We start from the raw sequence: 18,564 nt of genomic DNA, 5'->3' as shown, positions 1-18,564 counted from the left end.
TTCTACAATATTAGGAATCCTGAAAATACAACCTTGTCTTAATAGGAGGTAAACTAACATGGTGCTATTTAAAAAAAAAAATTGTCCTCCTTGTTAAATCATTAAACACTGTTTAATTTTCAGCCAGGACTGATTACAACCAGAAATGTACAAATCACTCCAACAGAACCTCTGAAAACATGAAGTAGGTTGGCGTTCAAAAGCAACCTACATTTGATCTGAAGAAATTAAATAACCCATAAGAAATAGTCAAAAGTCAAACCGTTTCTACTCTCTGGCGTTGTGAAGGCCTTCTAAAATGACCATGCATTGACGACTCGACCAGGAAGTCATAAACGAATCCAGAAAACGTCTAACACACATCAGGCCTAACATGCATCAGTTAAAAATTGTGCTTATGATTCATTAGTATAAAAAAGATTGAGCAAAAACAACAGAGCAAAGTTCCCAGGTGAAAACTAGAGCTGACCAAAGAGAACAGAACGCTCCATGTAACATTTGCCAGCAGAAACACTGTGATCCTCAACACTTATGGGGAAAATATTAAATGGACAGATGAACAGTGGAGCTTTCTTCAAAGTGTTTGTCATTACATTAGGTGTTAACACTGACTTCAAACATGGCTGTTGTAGTGTGATTATCGCTTTAAGATCTAAGAAATGCTGAATTGCTGAATTAAGACAGTCCTTTTCCAATTACATAAGGTGTATTTCACTGTAGCTACTCTGACAAATACTCGCATCTTCATGCAGCAGTATGCAGATTGATGGGGAACATGGGATCTAATACCTTGCCCAGGAGCAAAGCGACGTAGTTGGAATTAAACCCACAACTTAGTGATTGCAAAACGACTTTTTCTATTGAACAACAGTCGTCCCAGTTGTAATGACAAATGGTTGCTGAATTACTGGGGTATTTGGGGTACGCCGTAATTGATGGGAACACAATTTCTGCTAAAGAGAATGTTGGGATTTCAGTTTGTGACTAAACAAATAAAAAAATAAAGGGTTTTCATGTGGCTTAGTGAAAAGCAGAGGTAGCTTAGATAGCTTTCAGTGAAAGAAACCTCTCGACATTTGCATTTTGCATTTACTCGGGTCTCTTTTTATTTTCTTTAAAGCAGTTTGATCTGAAACAGGTGTGTTCGCCTAAAGGAAAAGTCAAAACCGAAAGGAATCTTTAAAGGGACATCTCGTGTGTTTTTTTTTTTTCCCACGGCACAGTATAGCCAAGAGTGCATCGGCTCGGCCTCGGCAGGTGCAGCGGCCGCAGCCGTAGACTGACTGAGAGACGGAGGCAGTGTGAAAAATTGATGTGCCCTACTTACAGCAGCTGAGCGGAGAGAGGAGCAGCGGGGCTGAAATGATGTCAGACTTTTGAAGAGTTTTTTTTTTTTTTTTTTTAACTCCGCATTACATCACTCAAATTAGTTTTCGGGTGTGGGCGTGCGCTCGTGATTCGCCTATGCGACGCATGTGGTGTAATCTCGGCCTACTTTTGATATGTTTACAGATTTTTTTTTTATGGGTGTAAGCGAAACAGGGGAAAAAAGAAAGAATATGTTTTCTCCCTGTGGAACAGAGGGTTCACGTCGGAGGCTGCGGCTCTCATTAGCTCCTACCCTACAGTCTTTGGCACCGTTTGACCAAGCGGAGCCCTTTATCTGCCGCCCCACTGTTGAAACGAGGCGGGGAAAGGAGCGCGGGTCCCACTGGAAGTCAGCAGATTCCAAACCGTTGCGCGTTAATCAACACTGTCAGACGCCACAAAAGGCACGACTGCGGCGCTTTATCCCGTTTACTCCCAGGGACGTCTTAATGACCGAGGAGGATTTATTGGGGTTTACGCTGCAGGCCACAAAGGGGTTCTCCAGGCCTTTGGAGTTGTGCTGGTCTCAGCAGCCCCGTCTTAATGCACTGAAGTGACCGTAGCTCACGTGAACTGCCCAGATGGCCGTCGCAGAAGGCAAGCTCGAAGCATTTAATTCTAATGATTTAATAAGGGTTGTTAAATGGCTTTTTAGATTAAGGTTCAAGTAAATAAGTTTCTGCTATTGGATTTTCCCATCACTCGGATGTCACTTGCAAATCTGTCTGTGCTGTTTTTATTGATCCTTTTTCCTTTTTTCCTTTTTTTTGCTACCCTCCGTTTTTATCTTTTTAATATTCATCCCTTTTTAGAGCCATAAAGCAGACTGCATTCATGCCTGACTGACAGGATGGCCTTTACTTGTTACCTAGGAGTTAATGTTACCCGTGTGGCAACATCTTAATGAACGGCTTGTTTGTTTTTTTTGTCTGATGTTAAATCAGACCAAACTTCTCTTGTTTTTAGGTCAGTTAAAATTACTAAAATTATTCCTATTTGCTAAATGCCTCAAAATTGAGACACAAAATGTCAGACTAATTTCCTGTCTTTAAAATCATAAGTTTAGGTAAATATCCCCAGTATTAGGTAGCATTGCCTTTAAACTGTGACCTGGGTCAACATGTTTTTTTGTTTTTTTTCAAGGTGATTGATGTTTTCCATTGAGCTGGATTTCTTAGGATGCGTTTCATTCTGGCCAATCAGCAAACGGAAGGTGTTTTGAATGATGATGTTAAGTTTCTGTGGCATTTTTAAGTTGCAGTCTGCCTGTGGTTGTGATTTTTGCAAGTGAACGAAGCCGTTTAAAATGTGTTGAATCACGCTTACAAATATTGAGCAATTAGAGTTGGAGAAAGAGGGATATTTAACCCTTGTGCGTGCGAGGACTGAGGCAAACGTTGAGGACTATGTCAAATGATACAAGTTTTACGTGTGTCGGGTCGGTTGGACCCCATTTCCACATACAAGGGTTATGAAGTTTTATTGCTGCCAGCTTGGCACTTTTCAGTTAAAAGCGATTTTATATATATATATATATATATATATATATATATATATATGATTATTTTTTTTAACAGGTTAACAGGTACGTTTCATAGCGTAGCTTTACTTGCGATTGAACTGGAACATTTTATACGTCACCGCCAAACATTAGCGATTGGGTAAAATCAGAACAAGTCGTTTCAACAGAGTCCATCCCTACAGCCTTAAGTGACGGTTTCTCAATAGCCAAGGGTCCAGATCTTCTGTACGAAGTAAAGCGAAGAACAAGGCGCAGCTTTAAAACACTTTTTTTTCCCCCATTTTAATATAAATATATAAATAAATAATTACCTACATCAAAGATGACATGTACGGACATCTATCACCATTTCCATACATCAAGTCCAGGTTTGCATTTCTAGTATATTGAACTGTTTTCTGCGTGGTTTAAAGCTAAGAGCATTGCACTGTGAAATGTGTGTTCAGTCTTGATGGAACATCTGTTAAAACACAAAGCGGCAACATCATGAATAATAACACAGGCGAGCTTTGTGCGGATCTCAACAATGCTGTCATCACTTACCTGAACTACCCTAACAGCTTATTGAGCATTAACTCAACACGCACATTAGCCAGAGCATAAAAGTCATCTGATTGGAGTGATAATTACAGCACCTGTCATGTCGTCTTAAAGTATTTATCTGTGTTTTATGTCTGTCCATCTGTCTCTCTTCCACGGCGCTCGTTTCTCTGTAGAGGTGAAAGGCATGCTGGGTAAGTTAAACAGATGGAGACGTAGAGTGCGCAGAGTTTGTGAGAGTGTGCTCAGGCGTGTGGAGGGCGGCGCATGGCAGAAGTCAAATGGCTGTGGATTCATCAGCTTCCCAATAAGGGCCAAAAGGAAACGCTTGCCAGATTCCACACTTTCTCCCATAAATCCCGGAGCACACGCAAACTCCAGTTCTTACTCGTCATACCTGTTCGCATTTGGGTAAAGCAGCCCGTTTTAAATCTGTGCATGAATTTATCTTATGTATCTTATGTAAGTTGATCAGTATACAACTGCTGGTACTCGTCTCCTAGAAGAAATGTTAGCAGTTAAGTGGTAAAGAGAAACAAATTAATTGTGATATAAAATTAATAAGCACAAAACAACAAGTTGTTCAAGAAGATTGTTTTCAAATTATAGCACAGAGTAAAGCAAGCGCAGCAGAGAACATTTTGAGAAGTACTTCTTACCGAAGTGAACCACAGCAAACCAGCAGCATGTGCTTCTGAGCGCTCCTGCTTTGCCTCATTAGCCTCTAAACTCACAACTTGTCTCAGAATGAGTTTTCTCAAACATGAGCCCAAGTTAAACGGGTTGCCGTGTCGACGTCGAAAAAACAGTTACAATTGCTGCTTGATAGCCTGTGACCAAGCTATTATTAGCAATACAAGCTAATAACATTGTGTTTTTCAGAATATTGTTCTTTCAAATGGTGCAGCAGGATGTTAGCTGAATGCAAGGAAGTTGCTTAGCACTGAAGGTTAACGAGATGATACTACTTCTAACAATAATTTTCAATTTTGTTGGGAAATTCCTGGACGTTTCTACTTAGAATTTTGATTTTCTAGAGGCCATCTTTGTAGATTTTTCCCAAACATAAGCTTGGGATCCTTTGTATACCTTGCCTTACACCAAATAACCAGCAGTGGAGACGGGAACCAACCTTTCTGTGACTCAAGGAGAATCGGGTATTTACAACAGATGGATCATTTTCCCCCACTTCACAATTTGCACCACTTTGTGTTGGTCTGTCACGGGAAAGCAGCAGATCGCAGTTTCTTTTTTCATATTGTATCAAACTGTAAAAACATTGAAAGCTGAGCCACTCTATTTTTTCACAATATTCCACTTTATCCAACACAACAGATGGCAGGAAGCCGGTCTTTTAGGATATGCCCTCATCTCTCTCGACTTCTCATGAAGACCACTGTTGTTTGTCTGACTCAGAAGACGTCTCTTTCATTTTGAAAACATCTTCCTGCAGTGGGTTGAAGGGCACGCTAGGAGAAAAAGGCTTCGTGTTTTATATCTTCTGATCTTTTTGTTTTTTTTGGACTTGGAAGTTTGTGGACCTTTGAATGTCACAAAGGCAGGTGCGGCTGATTTCACGCTGCAGGGTTAGAGCAACCACTGTTGCTGCAACCGTGAGTAAAAATGGTTCCAGTGGAAAAACTGGAAATTCATCAGATCATATCACTTCGTAAGCATAAACTTTTTGACTTGAATTCCGCAGCATTTAGCGAGCGACAACGGAAACCGTGCCAGGTTGCCTCTTTGCCACTTTGTGTCCACTCATTTCCTTTTAGCCCACTTCCATTTGTTACCCATAAATAAATCAGTTCCTATTCATGAATGTAGCCACAGTATATCAGTTTACATCCTTTGGGTTACAAATTAAGTTGAGTTAATGTGATGAACTCTGATGCAATTAAGTTACTTGTACAGTATATTATTTGCCTATTAGCTCGATAGTGGTTAAATGTTGTCTATGCTGGTACAAAACGCCTCTGAGGCAGACAGGAAATGACAAATGCTTGGTACAGAGCGTTCGCCTCTTTGTCGCACCCCCAAAACATGAAAATGGAAAAACTGCCCGGCACCAAACAAAAACGCTGACAAAACAAACGAACTTGTGTTTCGACCGCATTATGCCACAGTCATCTAGTCTGGATTTTAATAGATTACATCACAGTGAAGAGAAAATAAAAACCCGTAAAACCATAATACGTCTGCCTTTAAAGAGACTCGTCAGAGATCGGTAATGACTCATGAGCTGAAAACCTCTCAGTTCTGACTGAGTCGAGTGATCGCTCCTCCCCACTGTCGCTTATATCGAAGAAAGAAAGAAAGAAAGAAAGAAAGAAAGAAAGAAAGAAAGAAAGAAAGAAAGAAGGAATGAAAGTGAGCGTGCGTCACTGAGACAGAAATTATTCGGCGTATTCGCAGGTTGTTGAATATGCTGTAGCTGTACTTAGCAGCCATTGCATTAGGTACATCTGTTCAATTAACACCAACAGCAAATCAGCCAATTACTGCAACTCAAAGCTTTCAGGCATCCAGAAGGTTGATTTGTTTATGCATCTCCCTGATTTATAGAAAAAGGTCCAAAAACAGATACAGAACGATCCATAGAATACCTTCAATGAAGGAGAAACGCTTTGAGTCTTGAAGGAGGTTTGCTCTTCAAATTTTAAGGGGTGAATATTCATGTTATAGCCACTAACCCACTTTACCAATATCTTATGCTTTTCCCCTCTTTGCCATCAGTTCCAGATGGTAAAGAAGCTCAAGGATAAAGAATGAAAATGAGGCCTGTTTGTCCTGCTCTTTAACTTCCTGTCTGTCTTTTATCAGCAGATAACTTTTAACAGACTGGTGAATGTTTTCTTTGGGGTTTTAGTTCCCCATAAACAGGTGTCGCACACAGAAACGAACGCAACCAGATTTTCGATTCAACCCGAAGCATGACTAGATTTTCAGAGTAGGAATAGTGGCTTTATTCCAAAAAAAGAAAAAAAAGCTTGTCCTCTCTGAGAACTAGCGGTCACTTTCCTCAAAATCGCATTAAAACACTTTGGATGTTTCAGAAGAAACTGTTTAATCTAAATCTCCACTCTCTCGCCTCCTTGAATGTTCATTTAGGGATTTTAAAAGTGCTTCTTTGAGTTGCTGAGGGGGATATAATCTACTGTTTCTATAATCCCTGTGCGGATATAAGCACCCGCCCGGTCGCTCTCGGACACACACCCGCCCAAATACAAACGTGCGCGCCGACACCCGTCTAACCGAGGGTGCGGTTGCGCGTGCACACATCAGCTTGCTGCAGCAGTTCTGGAGGATTCACTTCAGAAAATAGTCTATTGGCTTGTGACAATGATGTGCTGCATTTCCAGCAATACCTTCTGCTGTTTTGGAGCTTGAAAAATAATCGTATTTTTGATTTCTGACCAGTCGCTTTGAAACGTTATGACTTGCGCTTCAAAAACTGCCATGTGTACTGCCTAGCAAAACCATTTGTATCTCCACTGTTTGCATATTTCTTGACATTATAACCACATTTTATTTTAATTGTGTACGTTGGATGACAACTTCTCTATTTCCTGTTGCAACCGAAAAACAGCGCCATATCTCACGCTCGCAGTGACGTATGATGAAATCTAAAAACACAATTTAGAGTTGCTCTCTACTAAAATGTGGGTAAATAAGACGTTCTCTTTCTTACTGAAGCCTGACTGTGAAGGAGGATTTGCCACTTCAAGAATTTGCTTTTCTTTCTGTTCAGACGATTGGCAAAGCTTGCGAAACGCTTGGCATTTTAACCAACAACCAGCTCAATTTGCTTTAAAGTTGACAACAGAGAAAAATTATAACACGGCTAAATGCTTTAAAAAGCCAGTATTTTTTATTTTTATTTTATTGGCTTACCTGATGCCATACGGCACATCAAGAAGATGCTGTGTTATTTTAGTTATGCCTTCTTGGCATCAAAGAGGAACCTGTCTATTGCCTGGCAAAAAAAAAAAAATATATATATATATATATATATATATATATATATATATATATATATATATATATATATATATATATACATACACACGCTTCTGCACATATACAGCTGCACAATGAAAAGCTGTAAAAAAAAAAAAAAAAAAAAGATCAGATCCAGCTAAAAGCAGGCAGTTTGAGTGTCAGGGTTTAGATGTTTAATTGGCCAATGTGTCTGTGGAGTAACAAGGTGTGAGAGAAGTGTGGACAACTGCAGAGAGAGAGAGAGTGCATCATCACCTTCAGAGCGCTCTCTGATTTAAGAGGTGTAAGAGCCATAGATGTGCTCCAGCCTGATTGTCGGCTTCCCTTGTGACTTCAGTGTTCAGCGTTGCGAGCAGGAGTGAGAAAGATGGGCTTAAAGGTCTGTTATGTTGGATTTAAAGCTTTCTTTTGAGCACCTAATAAATGACTGTTTGGTGCTCGTGAAAACAAAATGAACACAATTTATAAGCTAAGGTTTTAAAGGAAAGAAGTGGAATAAGGAAGTCCAGGGTGCACTGGGAAAGGCCATCGGTATAAAATTGCCAGTTTTGTCATCATGAAATGTTCGATTCTCTGGGCTTAGTGAAGGTGGATACTCTCAGGGCTTGTTGCTGGAGTATGTAATTGCTGTTGCTACTGAAGCTAGTACTTGTTAGTCACAAAAAAAAGAATCCCCTGAGCTTTTTTATAGACCTACTTTCTCTATAGTGTGCCATTAACTGCGTTCCGTCCTTTAGACTTCGGGGCTGCACATCGTTTCACTCAAGGATAAAAGCTCTTCTAGCTGGCAAAGTTTCAGTAAGCAAGTTAATTACCTTGGCTTAGAGCAGAACATCAAGTTCACACACTTCACACTTATTCTCAGTATAAAGAAAATTCTATCAGTGCTAATATAGGTTTTGAATAGATGTTTTATTTACTTGAATTTCACAGAAGAAGTTGGTTCAAGGTCATTATGTTAAGTTTATTTTTGTTCATCTTTAGTGAGTCTAGTTTTATTTTTATTTTTTAAATATAGTTACAAGCTTACTCCATTATAATATTCATAATTTAAAACACATGTAAGCTACGGTTGGCATAATGTAGTGCCTATTTTAAGTACATTAGCTAATTATAGCAAAAGGTAGTTTAATGGTAACACTTTATTTGAAGGGGGGTCAATAAGACTGACATGACACTGTCATAAACATGAATAAGTCTTCATGAATATTTATGACTGTTGTCATAAAGCGTCATTGAGTAAATTATGACACTTTTAATACAAAGTTGACATTATTCAAAATGTCTTTTTTATGACAACTTGACATTAACCAAGAAATCATTACTGATATAAATTTGTTATAAAGGTATTACTGATTGCACTTTAAAAATTAGGTAACTTTATGTTATTAAAGGTAAAGTTTAAACAGTAATGATTTATTGGTATCTAAAGATTAGCACTATCTCAAAGAGTACAAAGTCTTTGCAAAGGACACTTTGTCAAAACATCAGTAGTAAAAACCACAAAACTTAAACTCATGTTGTGATCATTATCACATCCATGGCATTTTAGATAAAACAATGTTTTTATTTTCCCTGCGTGTCCGGATGTGTTTACATTTGCAACTGTTTTCTCCCTTCTAGCAGAAATGCCAATAATGTTTTAGTCTAATCACTAAATTTCAGTCAGAAATTACAAAAATTGCTCCGAAATGTTTACAGTGAATATAATGTCAAACGGCATTTTACATTTCTTTCGTGCATATTTGCATAATTTCCAGACCTTGGTTGAGCTCCTTGCATAGGTGCAGTTGTTAGCTGCGTAGTTAGCGCCGAATGCTGTCCAAATGATGGCTATTTGAAATCCTGCCTGTGGTTAGGAAATATTCAACATGAGGAAATATCTATTGTTGATAGATATGAATATCTAAATTATACCTAGATCACTTTATGTAAGCATATATATATAGTCTTTTCTGAATGCAGTTGTCTATCAGAGAATTTAGTCGTCTATTCACCATTTTACATTATGACAGATTGACAACACCACAGCATGTAGGTTCTACACTCAGACAGGCTTTTCATCAGTGATAATTGGATTTTAAGGTGAAGCAAAGTTTGGAAAAAAAATGGCTAAATGTAATCACTTTGAAAGCCTTCATGAATAATTCCTAAAGATGAAGCTACACACAGTTTTGAGAGCATTACCCAAGTTAGGTGTAAGTAATTGGATGATATCAAAATCCTCAGCAAATGAAAACAGTTTTTTTCTTTTCTTTTTGTTTTTTATATGCCTCTATGTATTTGTGTGTGAACATTTCTGCAAAGGCAACTAAAGGGTTGGAGAGCTCCCTGAAGGAACGACCTCATTCCAAGGCCTTGGCTGTCGATATTACAGCCACAAATCAGACCTCCCACACAGCTGAGAGCAGCAAATAGCACACACTCACACGTGCGCTCATAGACTCCATTGACTAAAGGAAAGTTTTATTACCAGTCTCCGCTGCAGCTCCCCTGCTTACAGTTTGGTCTGTGTGAAAGCAGCTTCATTTCTGCTGGGCTTTGTTAATCCGGTACACAAAGCACTTTTTTTATTATTATTATTTTTTTAAATCCTTGCATGTTTTGTTTTTGTCTCTTTTGGGTTTGCATGACTGCACACAAGCATGCCTTCTGAGTATTGACCTGGTCTGTTTGTTCAGCTATTCTGAAATCTGCTTTCCCATCTGAGATGCAAAGTACGAACACTTTGACACCATTTCCTTGTACAGAGCATGTGAACTTTCCTTAAGTCTGTTGCAGCATTTGTAATTATTTGTGTGGCATTTTGCGAGCTCAGTTATATTTATGGTCTGACGTAATTACATGTAGGTTGGTGTTAGCGGTGGGCAATATAGACTTAAAGTTTTATCGCAATAGTTTTTGTGGTTATTGTTATAAGTGCCTGTAAGAATTTATTATATTTTGTATATAGTAAATGATACAATAAATGTCCACTGTAGTATAGTGGGCTTGGTTGCCTTACAGTGTCAGTGGAAACTTTGCAAGGCAAGATAAATATTAAAGAATGTGTGGACATAGGTTTTTTTGTTTTGTTTTGTTTTGTTTTTATTGAATTGTCACGATTAAACTGTTATTTACTAGTTAACCCAGATGTGACTTTAATACCAGCAGTTTTTATAAAGACAAAAGAAAGACGGATATAAAACCATGCGGCAAAAAGCTAAAAGAGAACAGGAAGTGATGCTGCAGCAGTGGTCGTGGCTCCTTCTTCGCTCACACTTTTCTGTGCGTTCTCTCAATTCATGTCCAGATAAAAAGAATGAACCAAACCTCATTTATAGATCACTTTTCACACAGCCATGTGCAACACAAAGAGCTTTACAGAGGCTGAAAAGAAGACGCTGAGCCACTGAAACCACCGCCGACACACATTAGAAATGCTAAGATTCTTTAAAAACATGAACAAAGCAAAAATATTTGAAATGAGGATACAATTTTTATACTAACAGGTGTTGTATGCTTGTGAGATAAACACTCCATCCCAACATGGGATGTTTTTTTTTGTTTTTTTTTTTATTTTAATTTTTGTTTACCCTCCCATTTTCAATTTGTTCAATATATGCATTAAAATGAGGAAACGAAGAGCAAATTGAATGTGTGACAGTGTGACCTTTAGCCAGTGAAAACGCACACTGAAGCCCGGAAGAGCTTTTTGTTGCTTCTTGGTCCAAGCAGTGGCCTTTTACCGGCATAACAAAGACTGATTTTTAAACAGAATATTTTATTAACAGCAAAAACACCAGCTTGTTATTTTTAACAGGCTATGATGCCGCTCCTAGTCCAGCAATGCATTTTTGTCTTTTTTCGTGAATACGTTATCATCCCACTTGTCTTTGAAAAATGTGCACGACCATTTCAGGATTTGCCTAAAAACACAAAGGAGTCAAACCGGGGACACCCAGCTGTGTTCACCCATGCTGAGTTTATTCTATTTATTTATTTATTTTTTGTTTCTTTTTGATGCAACACAGCATATCAAAAATGGATTTCAGGAAAATGGTTGCTCATTTTAAACAGCTACTAAATGCTGCTGTTTAATTGGACACACGTTTACAGTGCATGTGTTGAATCAAATTACTAAACTTTTAAATAATCCTGAATGCTTAATCCATTTAAAAGTTTATCACATAATGCTTACAGTAGAGCAACCTTACTGCAGAAATAGTCCTCTAGTTTACTATTACGAGGCAAAGAAAGGGAATCTGCACAGTGTTGGCTACCTTGACTTTTTTGCTTTAAATGTACTGTCATAAGTGCATAGAGATAAAATACAGTATCATATATTGATGATGAACCGCTTATGTAGTGAGGAAACATCAGCGCCATGGCATCAGGATTGAAGTGGGTTTCTAGGGTGATGTCAGTTCCTGCCTTGGCCCAGTTCTATCTGACAACACGCTGTGACAGAGCGGAGCATGATGGTTTAAATATCACTCAGGTTGGCTACAGGGTGCTATGGACGAAAAAAAAAAAAAAAAAAACAGGCTTGTAAGAGCATGGAAATTAAAAAGCAAAAACAGTCTAAACACAGGTAAAGCAAACTTCACTTTATGTTACGTTCTTGCTCTGTGGCTCGACAATATAAAAATAGATCCTAAAGGACCAGAGCAAGAAACTATATGTAGCTGTGGTTCTGATGGAAGGAAGGGCTTTTTGAAGATGCTTCTGTCCTCATTTAATGACATATAGGCAGCTTTCTCCTTCCATCAATGTAATAACAGAAGCAGCGCAGCACAAAAGAACAACATCTTCCGTTCTTCATTACAGGATTTTTGAAATGCAGTTACTGATTTGAAACCTTTTGTTTCTTTTTCATTTGAGAGACTGATTTGTGCGAAGTAGATCCCCGTTTATCCCCATAATCGCGTCCCATGTCTTTATTTTTATTAATTTGTGCCGAACGGTGGTGATACTTCAAAAAGTATCGTATTTGATGCACATTTTTCTTGCTTTCCTGACGTGTCCAATGTATAATGGTAAATGTTTTTTTTGTTTTGTTTTTAGTTTTAAGACATGTAGTGTTCGTTTTTCTGATAAATGCATAGATATAAATGACTACTGTGCCCAACAGAAAAGCACAGGTGGCCATTATTATTTTTTTAAGCTTTTTAGAAGGATGCAATATAAAACTTCCATCCATCCATTTTCTTTACACCCTTTTCCCTCAGTGGGGTCGGGAGGGTTGCTGGTGCCTATCTCCAGCTAACATTCTGGGCAAAAGGTGGGGTTCACCCAGACAGGTCACCAGTCTTTCACAGGGCAACACAGAGACACACACACACACACAGGGACAATTTAGACAGACCAATTAACCAAACAGTCATGTTTTTTTGGACTGTGGGAGGAAACCGGAATACCCAGAGAAAACCCACGCATGCACAGGGAGAACATGCAAACTCCATGCAGAAAGACCGGGGCCGGGAATCAAACCCAGAACCTTCTTGCTGCAAGGCAACAGCTCTACCAACTGCGCCATTGTGCAGCCCCAATATAAAGCTTAAAAACATATACATATAAATAAGACTAATTTAAGGCTATGAAGGGTTACATTTGTAGATGAGGCTGAAGGCAAATAATTGATGAGAGTTGGCAAAATTACCATTTCTTCACAAATATATTTTCGCTGAAATCCTCAATTGCGTGTCTAATTTTTATCTATCTTTAAATTTTTCTCAATCGTGTTTACATGGTCATATTTTTATTGTAAAATTATACTCTTCCAATATTCCATCCCCATTCTGTAAGGATTAGCTAATGTAAACAAAGACCATTAGACATTAGTCCTGAACTCAGACGTAAAACTTCCATTACAGATTTTTGGTAACTTTTCAAGGACCTGAATTAGCTGCGTAGGTCTTGAGATTGAGTGGCGAGTTGTTTGATGAGAGATCAATCTGGAGTACATGACAGGTGTTAAACTGCGGGAAAAAAAAGAAAAGGGAAAGAAAAGAAAAAACGCTTCTCACTTGGGTGGGTTACACTTAATTCTTCACCAACTGTTCTTCTTAGGGTCACAGCTGACACCATGTTTTATCTTGTACGCTGACATTCAAATAAGATCTGAGACGAGTTTGATGTTCCGGCACCTGCCAGAAAGTGTACTTGCTGCAGTAAACAGATGCTCCAGAAACAAAGACTGGGCAGAGGATTCAGGCACATTCAAGGTGGAAAACGTACTTCAGCTAGCGCTCAGATTTCCAAAGGACTTTAATGCTGCTTCATCAAAGATGACAGTTCTTAGAAAAAAAATAATAAAATTCTGTTTTTTTTACATATTACTGTAGGAACCTTGACTATTCTGGGTTACCTTGCACTAATTAAACCAGGTAGAAATGATTGTCAGAGGAGTAAAAATGAGGGGCGATGAAAGGTGGTTTTTGCGAGCGGCGAATTGGGAGAAAGGAAAAAGTCAGGAAAGCTGGAAGTTAAAGTCAGATGGAGACAGACTTAGGAGAGAGCAGATGGTTTCAGCGTTTTGCCCGAGGCCCTCCATACTCAGAAATGACTACAAGGAAAAGGAGAGAGAGAAGAAGAGAGAGAGCTGGGAGAAAGAGGACTTGAAATACTAACTACACATCTGCCCTTCCTTTCCCCCAGTGCGTCAGAGGGGTGGAGAGTAAAGAGAATACTGGAGGAGTTTTGACAGGCATCACCATCACTGCGCCGGAGCATTCATAGACAAGAACAAAAAACAGCTGACACACAGCATCCATCATCTCATGATGCGCATCTACTGGCTCACTTTCTTTCACAATTTGCTGAACCTACCAGATATTTTCATTTTCTGTCATACAGGTCTGCAGCAGTCTTAAGACTCATGAATATTTTACAGTTTGGTTTACTGTTTTTGGGGGTTTTTTTTTACTATAAATTCAAGCTAAAACACAGCAGATCCCTTTGACCCTGAACAGATCCCGTCTGACGATCTAAACGGAATTTGATAGTCAGTCAGGATCTCAACTAATATCTCCTTTAAATCATTTATATTTGAATATTTTATTAGTTACACCTCCAAACGAAGTTACTTTAGGCCATTAAATTACAAATGCAACTTTTGGAAAGTTTTGGCAGATTTTAGCTGAGTCAGATTTCTCGCTAAGAGCTGCAATATAAGAAGAGGTTTTTGCAGTTTTAAAGTTTTATTTCTGCAGTTTAGGGGAAATGTGGAGGTTTTAAAACTTCCTCAAAAACAAAATATTATTCATAGAAAAACTATAGTTGGACTGGACATCTCTTATTTTAAAATGTGATTTTTAATTACACTTAAATTTTAATTACAATTTTGATGAAGCTTCATGTAACTTTAGACGTGATTACATTAGGTTAATGCAAAAGTAAAGCACCTGTTTTTATCACACAAAATTTATACATATATTTGTAGACCAGACTTGTTCTGGAGTTCTTGGAGGCCCCCTGTTGGCCTGGCGTCTAAAAAAGTGTTTGCTGGGTTTGCTTATGCCTTGGACTTGCTCTGACAGATGGGAGCACTGTTTCCATTTCTCTGTTAACTAAATGGTAAACGGTGGACGTGTGCGACTTGGTAATGTCGCCGTCTGTTCCAACATGAGGACGGAGAGCGGAGGGGTCCGTCCCAGTTTTCCATCCACTTCCTGTATGAGCTCCTGTGACACCTTGATGGATGTCTGCCTGTGTGCTGAAAAGACTCTCAATAAACCAGTTCCTCTCAGCCAGGGCAGCTCAAATTACAAAACGATCATCGTTTAAAATTATGGTAATGCCTCACAGCATCAGCCTGCAGTCTGCCCAGAAGCTCATCCCAAAAAAAAAAACAAAAATCAATCCACCCTGCTTCTCTTCTCTCTGAGAATCCGTCAACGTCGCAGTGCCGCGCAGTCTATTCTCTCTAACTCGCTCTGGTACCGTCTGCGTCACCCCTGTGCACATGTGCCACCGAACTGCCTCTCCATCTCTATTACACGGCCCGCCGTTCCCTCTTTACACGGCGGCAGCCACTCCAGAAACAATTGACATCGATCGTCTCGTTCCTAACGTTTTGATCGCTTTCTCAGACTTCACTGCAAGCAAGATGGAAGCCACGGGTTCCAGCCGCGTTTTTAAACACGCGGTGGAAGAGGGAGATGATGTGGCGGACCTCAGCTCTCATCCATTCTGGTTTCGTTCCATTTGCGTCCAACGCCTTTTGACTGATTTATTTTTTTCGCCAGATGAGTCACGGACAATATGACATGATGGCAAAGTGCGAATGGCCACGGCATTACCAACTAACAAACGGGCAGTCGTGCAGAAATGCGGCCTTCAGAAATGTGTGCGGCGTGACGCAACTCTAATTACCGCCAGCTACGATTGTGTTTGTGAGTGTGAGGCCTCCCGCGTCTTGTCCCCTCACCCTTCCCACCTCCTCCTGCTGATGACTGGAAGTTCACCGTCAGAGTGTCACACACTAAAGCCAGCAGACAATTTTGCCCTTTACAGCGGAGTACTGGTGCTAATTAGACACTGTAAGCATGTCGCTGGACTTAATGTCTGTGACCGTCCATGCATGGAGCAGCGGCTCACCTTCAAATGATGGAGTAGCTTTAGTTCACCTGTCACCTTAGTGGGATGTGAGGTATTGGTTTTCATTCTGGTGCTTATGTGATTTCGAGGTTACAGATCTGATGGGTGCAAATATTGTTACATTTGAGTTTCTTGTATCTTTCCAGGGTGAAATTAAATATACAATATACAACTGCTGTATGTGCTGAAGGGAATGATTGGCTGCTTGGATTTATTGTTGCAGTTTCCTGTTGAGGACCAGTTCTGAAATGATTTATTGAGCCTCAAAAATATGGAGAAAAGTGTACAATAAAGTAGCCAGTATGACAGGGATGTCAAAGTCAAATACACAGAGGGCCAAAAAAACAAATTTGCTACAAGCCGAGGGCCGGACTGGTTTAATGTTTATTAAAACATATTGAAATGATTGCACATAGCCTATTGAACCAAGACCTAACACAGTGTATATTATTTAACGATTAAATGAATAAAGCAATATTTTGTTATGGCTCTGTCAGTAACTTCAAGGGAAAACATTTTTCAAGAGGCAAACAGCAACAAATTTAATTGTTTTTAAAAACAAAATATGTTTCTTAATATCAAGATAAATGCATAAATCAAAGTGCATGCATTATAAACTGAAAATGCATTACTGTGCTGGCTCTATGATCCTACCGATCACTGCTTTCAAATAGTAAAGTAAAAAAATAAATCAAATCAGTTGTATTCTTTCTCATGGCTCTTATCTGCAATTTTACCTGAATCCATTCAAATGAAAAATAAATAAAATAAAATAAAATACAAAAATATATGGCACACAGACAAAACAATACTTCATTCAAAGAAAAATCACGTCTTGTAGAAACAAATGTAAAAATTTAACTGAAACTTATAAACTGAAAATACGTTACTGCTCTGTGATGCTCACTTGTCTGAGGCTGAGCCTGATACTTGGAGGTGTCTCATCTTTTGTACAAGTTCATCAATGTTCGGGGTGAGGCTCTGAATAATGAATAATGAAGCCGTTTGGGCGCGCTGTAGTCACTTCGCGGGCTACCGTTGCATTATGGGAAATGTAGTGTTTGCGGGCAAAACACGAGCGGGCGGCTCTGGCTTGCGGGCCGGTTCTCATAGTAATTAAATATCATTCAGGGGGCCATAGATAATTGATTTGCGGGCCGGATGTGGCCCGCGGGCCTTGACTTTGACATATGTGCAGTATGATTTCTAACATATTTTGATATCAGTTTTAACTGTAAGTGAAAAATGTAGGTACTGTAACCAAGCAGTAAAAGAATACAAATCTTTTTGTCAAAATGTTATTAAAAACACAGGCTGGTTATTTTATTTTAGTTGTTGATGTTGGAGGAATTAAATAGGACACCCTTAATTTTTCTAAAACAACTAAAAATCTATTAAGGTATCTTCTTACCACCATCTCCACTCTGAGTTTGACCTTTTAACCTCCGGATCAAACTTTGGATTCCCTTCTGTTCAGATCATAAACATTAATTTATTCCTATTGTATTTCTCCATAATGTGGTCAGAGGTTGTTGGTCTTATAGTTGATAGAAATGGTTTGTGTTTTTAACCACTGGTCTGAAATGATATGCTGTTGTCTCTTAAAGTGAGAAATTTCATATTTTAAGCATTTATTGGTTTATTTATTGTTCACCTTTTCCACCTTTTCAGTCTTATGTTTATATATATATAAAATATAAGTGTTGTGCTTTAACCTGCATTGGTTTGAAGTGGAGGTACTCAGTGCCGCGCCCTCTTGTTAAATATTAACTATTGTTGTGGCGTTCTTTTTATTGACTTGCTGTAAAATCAATCGGCTGTTGCCACTCGAGTAAAGACCTGACATCGAATGAGTTTAAACCTCTGACATTTTGCTGGCTGTTTTCCTCCGACAATAAACTCCGTTGTAAGATCTAAAGAACTGTCTCAGATCTTCAGAAAAAGGATTGTGGCAGCTTATGTATCTGAGCAGTGACTTAAAATCAGTTTACATACTGAGGTAAATAGTCTGCCATCTGAGGACGTTCAAAGCAAGTTCCCCACGAAATTGACTGCAAGATGCTAAAAGAAGCCTCCAAGAACCCCAGCATGAACGTTTGACTAGAAGAACATTACAAGAAATGTTGTTATGCTGTTCTTTGGACAAATTACTCTGCAATTGAGGCGACTTGTGGCATAAACCGTATACAGTAATCCAGAAAAATCTTTGAAATGAGCTCAATTTTTATATTTTTTTCACACAGGTTCTCAGTCTCAAAACACTCTTTTAAATATTCTTTGTTTGAACTGGCTCTTGGTAAATGTTGATTCAAATGTTTTGTTTTCTCTTTTTATGTCTTTTTTACCTTTCCGTTTTAGTTTAACAACCTTTGAAGTTGTTTTTGTTCATTTTAATATCTTGGCTGCTTATGCTTGTTAACTTTTTGTTTTGTTGCTTTCCCATGTAAATAAACGTGACCTTGACCAATGTCAAATCCTCTTTTAAGCTCGTAAAGAAAAAAATAATAATTCCGACAGTATCGTTTCATAAATTGTCATAATTTTTACTTGTT

The 18,564-nt window shown here is 38.8% G+C and overlaps 1 protein-coding gene across 5 annotated transcripts in view; it reads left to right on the top strand.

Annotated features, from left to right (window-relative positions):
• The window catches only part of dlgap3 (discs, large (Drosophila) homolog-associated protein 3), a 190,789-nt gene that overhangs the window by 56,996 nt on the left and 115,229 nt on the right, over nt 1-18,564 (top strand). The gene's annotated exons all lie outside the window — the stretch shown is intronic.

Source organism: Poecilia reticulata, chromosome 11 (assembly GCF_904066995.2).
Source record: "Poecilia reticulata chromosome 11, P_reticulata-male-v2, whole genome shotgun sequence".
Lineage (NCBI taxonomy): Eukaryota > Metazoa > Chordata > Actinopteri > Cyprinodontiformes > Poeciliidae > Poecilia > Poecilia reticulata.
The sequence above is the reverse complement of the archived record's forward strand: the minus strand, read 5'-3'. Positions and strand labels throughout refer to the sequence as shown.